Raw genomic sequence first — 12,456 nt, forward strand, 5'->3', positions numbered from 1 at the left:
AAGAAGTTAGGTATGATTTGGTTTGTTTTGAGAATAAACAAGATTAAGAAAAATTTACGTTTTAGACCAGTAGAGTACTTTAGGTGTCATCTTTTACAGATTTCACATTTAATATAATTCTACTCCTGACATTAAATTTTATTACTCTAAAAACTAGCCAGAAGTAATAAGGTTCTAAGAGCTATAAAACATGTATTTGGCATTTCTCAGCTGTTTGAGGCAATGGTAGAATTTCTGAGGTACCCTTAAGTGTTAATGAAATGAATTTGTAAATCATTTGTTGCTTGTCAGTCATATTGCTTATCAATAATGCTATTATCAATTTTCTCTAAAGCATGTAGATTTCATACAAAAATGGAAGCTATGTAACTACAATTTTTCACCTTTTATAATAACATTGTGGGGTGCAGGCAGTGGAGGCACAGAGGGGCCTTCAACTTCTCCAACCTACTGTAACATTCTCTGGCGTGTCTGGAATGAGGGATGTATGAGATAACAGGAGGGCTCTGCTCTCAGAGGTGATGATGGGTTTGTGCTGAGCTATCGACACTCATACCTGGGCCTCTTGTGATCAATGACACTCAATTTGGAGACGGCTGACTGGGGTTAATGGTGCAATCTGTGGCTTTGGAACAGAGTTCTTCTCTATGTGAAACTAATTGGCCCATATGGGGATTAAACTGGTAACAGTGTCCTCATTTGTCAACCCATGTATTCAGCTTTTGAATCTAGTCGTGTTTGAGGACCGCCCCAAATTCAATCAATGTCTTTTCAAATCGTAATATCATGACTTCAGAAAGAGGAAGAGGTAAATTTTTAAATATATCGACCCAAATCACTGTAAGAAAATCATTATAAATTAAATAACAATTATTCTATTGCCATTTCTTCTTAAATGATTATCCCTGTGCCATGGGAAACAACAGGAAGCAAGTCTGTTTCCCATTAAATACCTTATTCCAGAATTACTTTTACAATTTTCAAAACATGCCTTCAGACCCCCACCCCTGACTGCCCAATGACTGTTTCAAGGGTTGCCACCTGCAGCTGCCCCCAGCTGTTTTCCAAAACATCAGATTTTAAGATGGAACTCGGTTTTCCCTCACTTGATCTTCCTTTGTTTCTACATTCACCAGAAGCCTTTCTTAAATCCTGATGCCAGAGTGCTTTTTAAATCCATTTACCAATTACATGATTCATGTCCTGACTTTGAAATAAAAAAAAAAAACACCCCCATTTGCTGCATCCTTCAATTCAGACTTAAAGGACGTATCTCGACAATACAACATACTCAAATTCAAAAACTTTTTAGATTTACATTTTCTCTCCATTTATTTCATAATTAACCTGATGCTTTTCTCCAATTCACCCAGTACTTAATATCTAACTAATGCATGTGAAAACAAGCCCCAAATTGTTAGTTAAGGGTGCTGTGGTAGAGACTACACATGGTGGAAATGAAAAGATTAAATAGGAACCCTAGAAAGGCTGGATAATGATGCACCAGGTGACAACGTTTATATCCAATAGAAAAGCATTTTCATTACCTAACTCTCCAGTTAGAAGCCATTTTTTCCTTCCAAAAAGATTTTCAAAGGAAGTAATCTTTGAACAGTCACAGAAACAGAGCATTTCTCGCAAATAATAATAAAGAACCAAACATGAGGAAGTGGCAGAGAAGCATAGGCCAATAAAAAAGTATGAGATACTAGAAGAGCATCAGCAGAACTTTGACAAAAAGAGAAGAGTTACACAGACTAGACTCCAAAGAGAGACTGTATTTTAGCCCTATTCTATTGGCTAAGAGTTTTCTTTTTTTTTAATTTTCAATTTATTTTAGAGACAGCATCCCTGAGTAGCTGGGACTACAGGTGTGCACCACCACCCTCAGCTAATGATGTGTAAGAGGACGCCCGGACATCTAGTGAGCGTTGTTTCTGGGTGAGTCTGTAAAGGGGTTTCTGGAAGAGATGAGCGTGTCAATCACTAGACTGGGTAAAGCACGTGCCCTCCCTGGGTGCAGCTGATCACAATCCCTCCCATAGAGGGCCTGAATAAAACAAGAAGTGGAGGAAGGGAGGAATCTCTCACTCTCTAGGCCTGATGAGCTGGGACTGCCCTTGGTGCTCCTGGTTCCCAGGCCTTCAGACTAGGACTAGAATCTACAGGGGTGTCCAATCTTCTGACTTCCCTGGGCCACACTGGAAGAAGAAGAATTGTCTTGAGCCACACACACATAAAACACGCTAACACTAATGATAGCTGATGAGCTAGAAAGAAAGAAAAGAAAAGAAAAAAAATCTCATAATGCTTTAAGAAAGTTTATGAATTTGTGTTCAGATGCCTTCAAAGCCATCCTGGGCCGCATTCCACCCTCAGGCCGCGGGTTGGACAAGCTGGATCTGTACCATTGGTTCTCTGTTCTCAGGCCTTCAAACTGTACTGCTGGCATTCCTCCGTCTTCAGCTTGCAGAGGGCAAATCATGGGGTGTCTCAGCCTCCATAATCATGTGTTAATAACTTAGAAAAGAATGCTTCTGTTAGAATGTGCAACATACTGTATTTGAATGAGAGAGAACTAATGAGTGAAATAATGTACCCACATGACTTTCTTTTTAGTTCTGTATTGTTTATTTTTAAAAAATTATGGAATGTAATATTTATGTAGAAAGTATATAAAACATGTATGTAGATTGGCAATCATCTTTTTTTTTTTTTTTTTTGAGATGGAGTCTCGCTCTGTCACCAGGCTGGAGTGCAGTGGCACGATCTTGGCTCATTGCAACCTCCGCCTCCCGGGTTCAAGGGATTCCCCTGGATTCCCCTGCCTCAGCCTCCCAAGTAACTGGGACTGCAAGTGCGCACCAACAAGCCCGGCTAGTTTTTTGTGTTTGTTTGTTTGTTTGTTTTGAGACAGAGTCTCGCTCTGTCACCCAGGCTGGAGTGCAGTGGCACGATCTCGGCTCACTGCAAGCTCCGCCTCCCAGGTTCACGCCATTCTCCTGCCTCAGCCTCCCGAGTAGCTGGGACTACAGGTGCCCACCACCACGCCCGGCTAAGTTTTTGTATTTTTAATAGAGACGGGGTTTCACCATGTTAGCCAGGATAGTCTCGATTTCCTGACCTCGTGATCCGCCGGCCTCGGCCTCCCAAAGTGCTGGTTTTTTGTTTTTTGTTTTTTTTTTTTGTTTTTTTTTAGTAGAGATGGGGTTTCACCATGTTGGCCAGGATGGTCTCGATCTCCTGACCTCAGGATCCGCCCAATCCAATCATTTTAAAACAAACACCTATGTGACTATTAATACCACCCAGGTCCAGAAAGCAGTGTAAGCAGAACTCCAGGATGCACTGTGCTCTTCTCTAATCATAGCCCCTCTCCCCTCAAGAGTAACCACTACCCACTCCCCCATCTTTGGGATAATCATTTCTTTAGTTTTCATCATGGTGTTTCCTCTGATGTATCAGTTCATACGTAAGTTTATTTTTGACTTTCTCCTTGTTCTCAATAATATGTATTTAAGTTTCATCTATATTGTGAGTGGCTGTATTTTTTCATTTTACTGCTACATGGTATTTTATTGGATGAATATATCATGATTATTTTAGGAATTCTTTATTTCATTTAAACTCAAATTTATTGACAAAGATTTTATAATACTTCCTTATTTTCTTCTTAATGTCTAAGAATCTGTAATATCTTCTTTTTCATTCCTGATATTGGTTATTAATGCACTCTCTCTCTTTCTCCTTCTCTTTCTCCTGGTTGATTCTCACCAGAGGATTGTCAATTTTACAAATGTTTTAAAAAATGCAAATGTGGGGTTAGTCGACTATATTTTATACTTGTTTTGTAATTCATTAATTGCTGCTGTCTTTGTTATTGTCTTCTACTTTCTTTGTTTTATTTTGCTGTTATTTTTCTAACTTCTTTAGATAGATTAATAGCTTATTCACTTTCAGCCTTTCTTCTCAAACAATCCTCCAGCCTTGGCCTCCCAAAGTGCTGGGATTACAAGTGTAAGCTACTGTGTCCGCCTTCTTTTTCAACATATGGATGTACATCTATACATTTTTCTCTAATGACTTATTTAGTAATGTCTTTTATGTTTGAGATGTCATATTTTAATTATCTTTTAGTTCAAAAAAATTTTTGTGTTATGGTTTCTCCTTAGAATTTTATTCTCCAAAATATGAGAATATACTTTGCACAATTTCAATCCTAAAATTTATTGAGGCTTGCTTTGTGTCCCAGTCCTAGCTTTTTGTAAATTTTTGTAAATATTCTACATATATGCTTGAAAAGAATACGCATTCTGCAGCTGTTGGGTGTTGTGTTCTATATATGTTAATTATAACATTTTTTAAAAATTATAATCATATTAAAATTTTTTATATCTTTACTGATCTTTTTTGGTCTCCATAATCTATCAATTACTGAGAGAAGAATGTAAAAATCTCTCACTCTGATGTGAATTTGTCTATTTTTCTTGACATTTTGTCAATTTTTTATTTATGTATTTTAAGGCAATGTTATTAGAAACATACCAATTTAGAATTCTTATGGCTTCCTGATGAATTGAACCTTTTATTATTATGAAGAGACCCTCTTTAATAATGCTTTTGACCATAGTATCTATTTCATCTCATGTTAAAAACTATACACACACATAAACACACACGCGCACACACACACACACACACACACACACACAGTCACGTGCCACATAACATTTTGGTCAATAATGGACCACAGATATGACAGTCGTCCCATAAGATTATAATACTATATTTTTACTATACCTTTTCTATGTTTAGATACACAAACACTTACCATTATGTTATACTTACCAGTAAGCCTACGGTATTCATCACGGTAACATGCTGTACAGGTTTGCAGCATAGGAGCAATGGCTGTGTAGTAGGCCTAGCTATGTAGTAGGCCATACCATCTAGGTTTGTGTAAGTACATTCTATGATGTTTGCACAATGACAAAATTGCCTAATGAAAGATTTCTCAAAATATATCCCTGTCATTAAACAATGCATGACTGTATGTGTTCCTGTGTGTTTGTGTGTGCACACGTATGCGTGTGTGTGCATAAAGAGAGAGAAGAGACAGAGCACAACAGAGCTATACACACATATATGGTTATAAGTATATATATATACACATATATACGTATATGTATATACCTGTAATATACATATATATCTGAGTGTGTGTGTATGTATGTGTGACTATATCAGCTTTTATTTGGTTAGTATTTACATAGAGCACCCTTTTTTGTCCTTTTATTTTAAACCTTTTTATATATTTACGCTTTGTATGGATTTTTAAAGTGAAGTCTGAAATTTTTGTCCTTTAACCAGAGGATTTAGTTCATTTACATTTAATATAACAACTGACAAAACTATGTTTTTAAAAAATCGCTATCCTATTTGATAGTTTCTATTAGTTCTGCCTATTCTAGACTTCTTTTCCTCTCCTTTTAAAAGAGATGGTCCTAATTTTCACCTTCACTTTCTGTAGCTTAACAAGCAGCTCATTTGGAAGAAACTAGCTCAATAAAAGCACATAAAGTTTCTGGAAAGTACTATTAGCTGAGTTCCACAACCCCCTAACCTAAGATCATTTTCTTGACCAGGAAATCTTGACTATTAGAGGGCCTCATTGGTGACCCCTGCCTCCTTCCATGTCCCTCATGAATACATAGCATCGCAGAGGACAGGATCCTTCCGCTGGAGCTCTGCTCCTCAGGCATGCGTCTCTGTGTGATGCTGAGAAGTGAGAGCCTGGGTGGTATTTTCAGCTGCTCTCTGCCTTCAAGTTTCTCTAATACACCTGACTTTGCATTTGTGTCCTGGCCTGTTAGTGGTACATGTGTGTATGACCCTTAGCCTGACACTGTTCTTACTTTTCTTTTGACTGATTTCTTCTTGTCATTTTCTTTCCTCTATGAATTTGGCAACTGATCTCATTGTCTATTATTTTAGTAATGACTTTAGAAATCACAACATACACAATTATAGTTTTGAAGCCTAAAGGTAATCAGTACCTTTACCCTTTTCCTAGAGTGATGGAAGGGATAAAAACCAACAACAAAAAAAATTCTTTTTTGGTCTCCATAATCGTAAGGCTTGAAGCCTATTATCTCCACACCTACCAACTGAATGTATTTTTGCAATAGTGTATCTTTAAATATCATTTTTTAAAATCCCCACAAGATATTATTATTAATATTGATAAGGTCACTAATTGTTTTGTTTATCCAAATAGTTACCATTTTCTTTCCTCTCCATTATTTCATGCATCTTGGATCATCCCTCTAGAAGTACCTCCTTTAATAGAGTGCTTCTTAAACTATCTGTGGTGGAAGACTTGTCTTTTTTTTTCTTTTAATCATCACGGCCTAGTATTTTTTAAAAGTACAATAACATGAATTACTAGGGGAAAAAAATTAAATAAAAAAACAAAGACATGCAAAATACAAACCCCACATGTTTATTTTTGGATTCGACAGACATAAAAGTACCCTGTCAAATTATTGTAAAGTTTTCAGAATGCTTCCTTTCAGTTCCTGGACTTCTGTCTTCTGGACTGGAAGCAAACACTCACAGGCTGACATTAATCCATGGACCTGACTTTGAGGAGCAGGGCTTAATATTTTCCTTAGTGAAAAGTTTCCCTGAGTTCTGTGAACTGCTCCAGCAAATTAAGAATGCAAGGAGGGGGCTGTGAGAATCCCAATTTATAGCCAGTTAGAAGAATAAGTGACAACCTACTACTTATGATTAGCATCTGAAGTTGGGGGAAGTCTTGTAGGACTGAACCCTCAACCTATAGGATGTAATGCTATCTCCAGGTAGACAGTGTCAGAATTGAATTGAATTAGAGGACACCCAGCTAGTATCCACAGGAGAAGCTATGAAGATTGCTTGGTAGGGAGAAATCTCCACAGATTTCGGTGACCGAGGTCACAGAAATATTCCCTGTTGATTGTTGAGTGAAAGACTAGGAAAAACACTTTGTGTTCTTGTGTATCACAACAGCTGGAAACAGGATTTCCTGTTATTACTTTGTATTTCGTAGGAGGGTCTCTTGTTCCAGGTTAATTAAGAATTCCTACTTAGAAATACATTCAGAATTTTAATATACATTTTATTGAGTTCCAAATTTGTTTTGAGTATAGGAACTCTGATGTGTGTATACATATTTATAAGCTTAACAATTTATAGATACATTGTTATATTTGTCTTATTATTAAATATTATTTTGCCATTTGATAACCCCTTTTCCAGTAGCCCACCTTACGTTGGTATAATGTGGAGGAACAGTGTTTTTCTAAAGATGTAAATTACATAATATTTTATGTTTCTCTATTCTTTAGTTAGATCATGGAGTTTAGGACTTGGGCTGCCATGTTACACTTGTTAACAGTATGCGATATAAAAGATATCTAATCCTGTGAGTACAAAATGAGGAAAGTCATAAGAGATTCCTAAGAAGAGAAACTTGAACTGGGGAGAGACTTACTGCATTAAAAATGTATTAAATAAGTTAAGGACTCAAGGGATCTATGCTGATGCTAAGTACAAGACTATTCCTGTTGAACAATAGGAAAAAAGGAAATTAGATGTAGCTTGAGATCACTTGCTCATTAATTTCATCATTGTGTTAAGGAAGAAGGGACTTAGGATTATTAATTTTTTTTAGAAAAACCTGTTAATAACTATAAAATGGAATGGATCAGACAAAGGATTTGAAAAGTTGAGATTCTGGTTTGAGTCCCAGCTTTGCTATATAAGAGTTATGTGAAATTGGGAAAAATATGTAATGAGACTTCATTGTAAAATTGAGATAATAATAGTATTTAAATCAATAGTTGTTGTAAAGTTAACATAAGAGACTTGTCAGAAAACTTGGTGTGATTGTTAATTTTCTGGGTCACAACTGGGCTCAGGAAGGCCCAGAGAGCTGGTAACACATTGTTTCTGGGTGTGTCTGTGAGGATGTTTCTGGAAGACTGAGTAAAGAAAATTGCCCTCACCAATGTGGGAGAGCATCATTTAATCTGTTGAAAACCCGATAGAACAAAAAGGTGGAGGAAGGACAAATTCACTCTTCTTGAGCTGGGTCATCCATCATCTCTTGCCCTCGGACATCAGAGTGCTTGGTTCTCAGGCCTTCGGACTCCAGAACTTACACCAGTGCTCCTATCCCCCACACTCCACTTCCCCAGCCCTGAAACCCCCTTCTCGTGCCTTCAGACTTGACTGGGAGGTACACCACCCACTCCCTTGGTTCTCAGGGTCATGGATTTGGACTAAATTACACGACTGGCTTCCCTGGGTCTCTAGCTTGCAGACAGCAGATTGTGGGACTTCTTGGCCTCCATAATCATGTGGACCAATTCCTCATAATAAATCCCTCTCTCTCTCTCTCTCTCTCTATATATATATATATATATATATACACACACACACACACACACAAATACATACATTATACATATTACATATATATGTATATATTATACATTTATATATATATTTTTTATATCTCCTATTGGTTCTATTTCTCTGGAAAACCTTGGCTACTACACTTGGTAAACTGTAGAGCAGAATTCTGGGTCACAGATATATGACCTTAGTCTAAAAGCTTTTTTTAAAGTTCGAATTAGGTGTCTTTTTTTTAACTTTTAATTTTATTTTTAATTTTTTTTCTGTAGAGATGACATCTTGTTATGTTGCCCAAGCTGGTCTCAAACTCCTGGCCACAAGCAATCCTCTTGCCTCAGCCTCCCAAAGTGCTGGGATGACAGGTGTGAGCTACCATGCCCAGCAAATGTCATAGTTTAAAAATCTGAATTTCTAGCTTCTCTTTAAAAAAATCAGCTTTATTCAAGGATTATTTACATAAAATACAACATATTTATTTATTTATTTATTTATTTATTTATTTATTTTTATTTATTTATTTGATACAGGGTCTCACTCTCTCGCCCAGGCTGGAGTGCAGTGGCGCAGTCATAGCTCCTGCAGCCTCCAACTCCTGGACTACAGTGATCCTCCCACCTCAGCCTCCCAAGTAGTCAGGACTACAGGTGAGCACCACCATGTCTGTCTATTCTAAATGTACAGTCCCAAGAGATTTGTACAAATGCATAGACCTGGGTAACAATGACCATAGTCAAAATAAAAAACATTTCCACCCACTGAACAAGGCTCCCTTGTGCCTTTTTGCAGTCAACCTCTCACCAGGAAACTGGTCCCAGGGAACTATTTATCTGCTTTCAGTAACTATAGCTTTGTTTTGCCCCTTCTGGAATTTCATGTAAAGGGAATCATGCAATATGTACTCTTTTGTATCTGGCTTTCTTTGCGGAGCATCCTGTTCTTGACAGTCAACCGTGTTGTGTGTGTCAGTTATTTATTCCATAATACTGCTGGGAGTCATGGTGTGGATATCCCAAAATTTGTTTATTCATCTATTGATGGACATTGTAGTTATTCCCAGATTTTGGTTATGATGAATAAAACTACTATGCATATTCCCATACAGGTCTTTGGGTAGAAGTATGTTTTCATTTCCCTTTGGTAAATACCTAGGAGTGCAATAGCTGGACTATACGGGCCATTTGCTTAACTTCATTTTGTCGCCCAGGCTGCAGTGCAGTGGCACAATCACGGCTCACTGCAACCTTGACTTCCCAGGCTCAAGTGATTCTCTCACCTCAGCCTCTGGAGTAGCTGGGACTACAGGCTTGCTTTACCACACCCAGTTAATTTTTGTATTTTTTGTAGAGCCAGGGTTTCACCATGTTGCCCAGGTTGGTCTCAACAAACAAAAAAATTAACTGGGCATAGTGGTGCACACCTGTAGTCCTAGCTACTCAGGAGGCTGAGGTGGGAAGATCACTTGAGCTCAGGAGGTGGAGGTTGCAGCAAGACAAGATGGCGCTACAGCACTCTAGCCCAGGTGACAGAGTGAGACCCTGTCTCAAAAAACAAACAACAACAACAAAAAAAAAAGCAAAAAAGAAATCAAATTTCTGGAAAAAAAGAAATTGAATTTCTAATTCATAATGATGGCATATCTCACTGATTTAGGTAGTTTAAATTTTTCCTTAACAATTTTTTTTTTAGTTTTTAATTTACAGGTCTTACATATACTTGTTAATTTTATTCTTAAGTATTCCATGATCTTTGAAGCTATTATAAATGGTACATTTTTAACAAAGTAAAAAATTTCGGGTAATTTGTTGCCAGCATGTAGAAATAGAATTGATACTTGTATATTGATCTTATATCATAGGACTTTGCTAAATTGACTTATTAATTTCTAATAGCTTTTATGTAAGCTCCATATGTATATGATCTTGTCATCTGCAAATATAGGCAATTTGATTTTTTCTTTCAAATATGTATGCTTTTTATGTCTTTACCTCATTATTCTGGTTAGAATCTCCGGTATAACACTGAATAGAAATGGTGAGAGGAGGTGGGGTATTTCACCATTAAGTAAAATGTTAGTTGTAGTTTTTTCATTAGGGCCTTTTATAAGGTTGAGAAAAATTCCTTCTATTCCTAGTTTGCTACGAATTTTTATTATAAATTTATGTTGAATTTTGTTTGAAGCATTTTTTTGCATCTATTGGGATACTTATTTAGTTTTTACTTTTGTTCTGTTAAGATGGTAAATTACGTTAGTTGATTTTTGAATGTTAAACCAACCTTGCATTCCCTGGATAAATCCCATTTGGTCACAATGTATTATCCTTTCTATATATTGCTGGTTTTGAGTTGCTATTCTTTAAAAGAATTTTGCATCTCTGTTCATAAAAGATATTTGTCTGTAGTATTCTTTTCTTGTAAAGTCTTGTCTTGTTTTCAGGGTTATTTTGTCCTCGTAAAATGAATTGCAAAGTGTTCCTTTTACTCTATTTTCTGAAAGAGCTTGTGTATAAATGGTATTATTTCTACCTCAAATATTTAATGGAATTCACCAGTAAAGCTCTGTAGGCATGGAGTTCTTTTTCTGTGGGAAGGCTTTGAAAAATTCAGTTTATTGAATGGATATGGAGGTATTCAGATTTTCTGTTTCATCTTGTGTCAGTTTTGGCATTTCATGTCTTTTAGTAAATTTTTCTATTTCAGGTAAATTGTTGGATTTATTGGCATAAAATTAATCATAACATTCTTTTACACTCCTCTTAAAATCAATATGTTTATAGTGATAGCCCTTCTTTCATTCCTGATACTGGTAATTTGAATCTCATTTATTTTTTAATCAGTCAAGATAGAAGTTTATTAATTTTAATACAAATATTATGTTTTTTAAAAGACAAAAAGAAAAATATTTTAAATATTTTCATAGAACCATACAACCATCTTTTGACTTCAGTTTCTCTATTGCTTTTCTATTTTCTATTTTTATTGATTTCTGGTCTTGTCTTCGTTATTTTCTTCTTTCTAATTACTTTGAGTTTAATTTGTTTCAGTTTGTTGAGATGGAAGCTGATATGATTTGGCCCTGTGTCTTTACCAAAATCTCATCTTGAATTGTACTCCAATAATTCCCACGTGTTGTGGGAGAGATCCAGTGGGTCCTGACCTCAAGTGATCCACCTGCCTCAGCCTCCCAAAGTGCTGGGATTACAGGCATGAGCCACGGCTCCTGGCCAAAAGAAAGAATATTTTCTGTTGTGGGATATATTGTTTTGCAAATGTCAGCTAGATCAGATTTGTTGTTAATGTTATTTGAGGCTTGTATATCCTTACAAATTTTATATCTACTTCTTTTATCAGTTGCTGAGAGAGGGCTGTTGAAATTTCCAAATATAATTGGGGATTTGACCATTTCTCCTTTTAGTTATGCTGTATTTTCTTCATGTCTTTAGTATCATTGTTATTGGGTGCATACACATTCAGGATTATAATGTCTTCTTAATAAATTGATCCTTTATCATTATGAAATGTCCCTTTTTACTAATGGGCATATACTTTTTCATGATGTCTACTTCATCTGATATTAGTATAGCCATTCCAGCTGCTTCAGGATCAGTGTTTGCACGGTATATTTTTATTATTCACCTACTTAACCAATTTGTGTTTTTATACTTAAAGTGTCTTTCTTGTAGACAGCATATAGTTTGGTCTTGCTTTTTTTTTTTAACCCTGTATGATAACCTCTGCCTTTTAATTGGAGAGTTTAGACCAATGCTCATTAATGTGTAGTCTATGGACCCCTGGAAGTATCCAAAGGCCTTTCAGGGGTGTTTGTGAGATGAAAACCATCTTCATAATAATACTAGAAGGTTATTTTCCTTGTTCATGTAGGGACATTTGCACCAATTGTGTAAAAGTGATGGTGGAGAAAACTGCCTTAGCATAAATCAAGGCATTCACAGCAGACTGTAGTGTAGGCAGTGCCATTCAACACGTACTTGCAAAAAA

Source organism: Symphalangus syndactylus, chromosome 19, assembly GCF_028878055.3.
Source record: "Symphalangus syndactylus isolate Jambi chromosome 19, NHGRI_mSymSyn1-v2.1_pri, whole genome shotgun sequence".
In the NCBI taxonomy this organism is placed as follows: Eukaryota; Metazoa; Chordata; class Mammalia; order Primates; family Hylobatidae; genus Symphalangus; species Symphalangus syndactylus.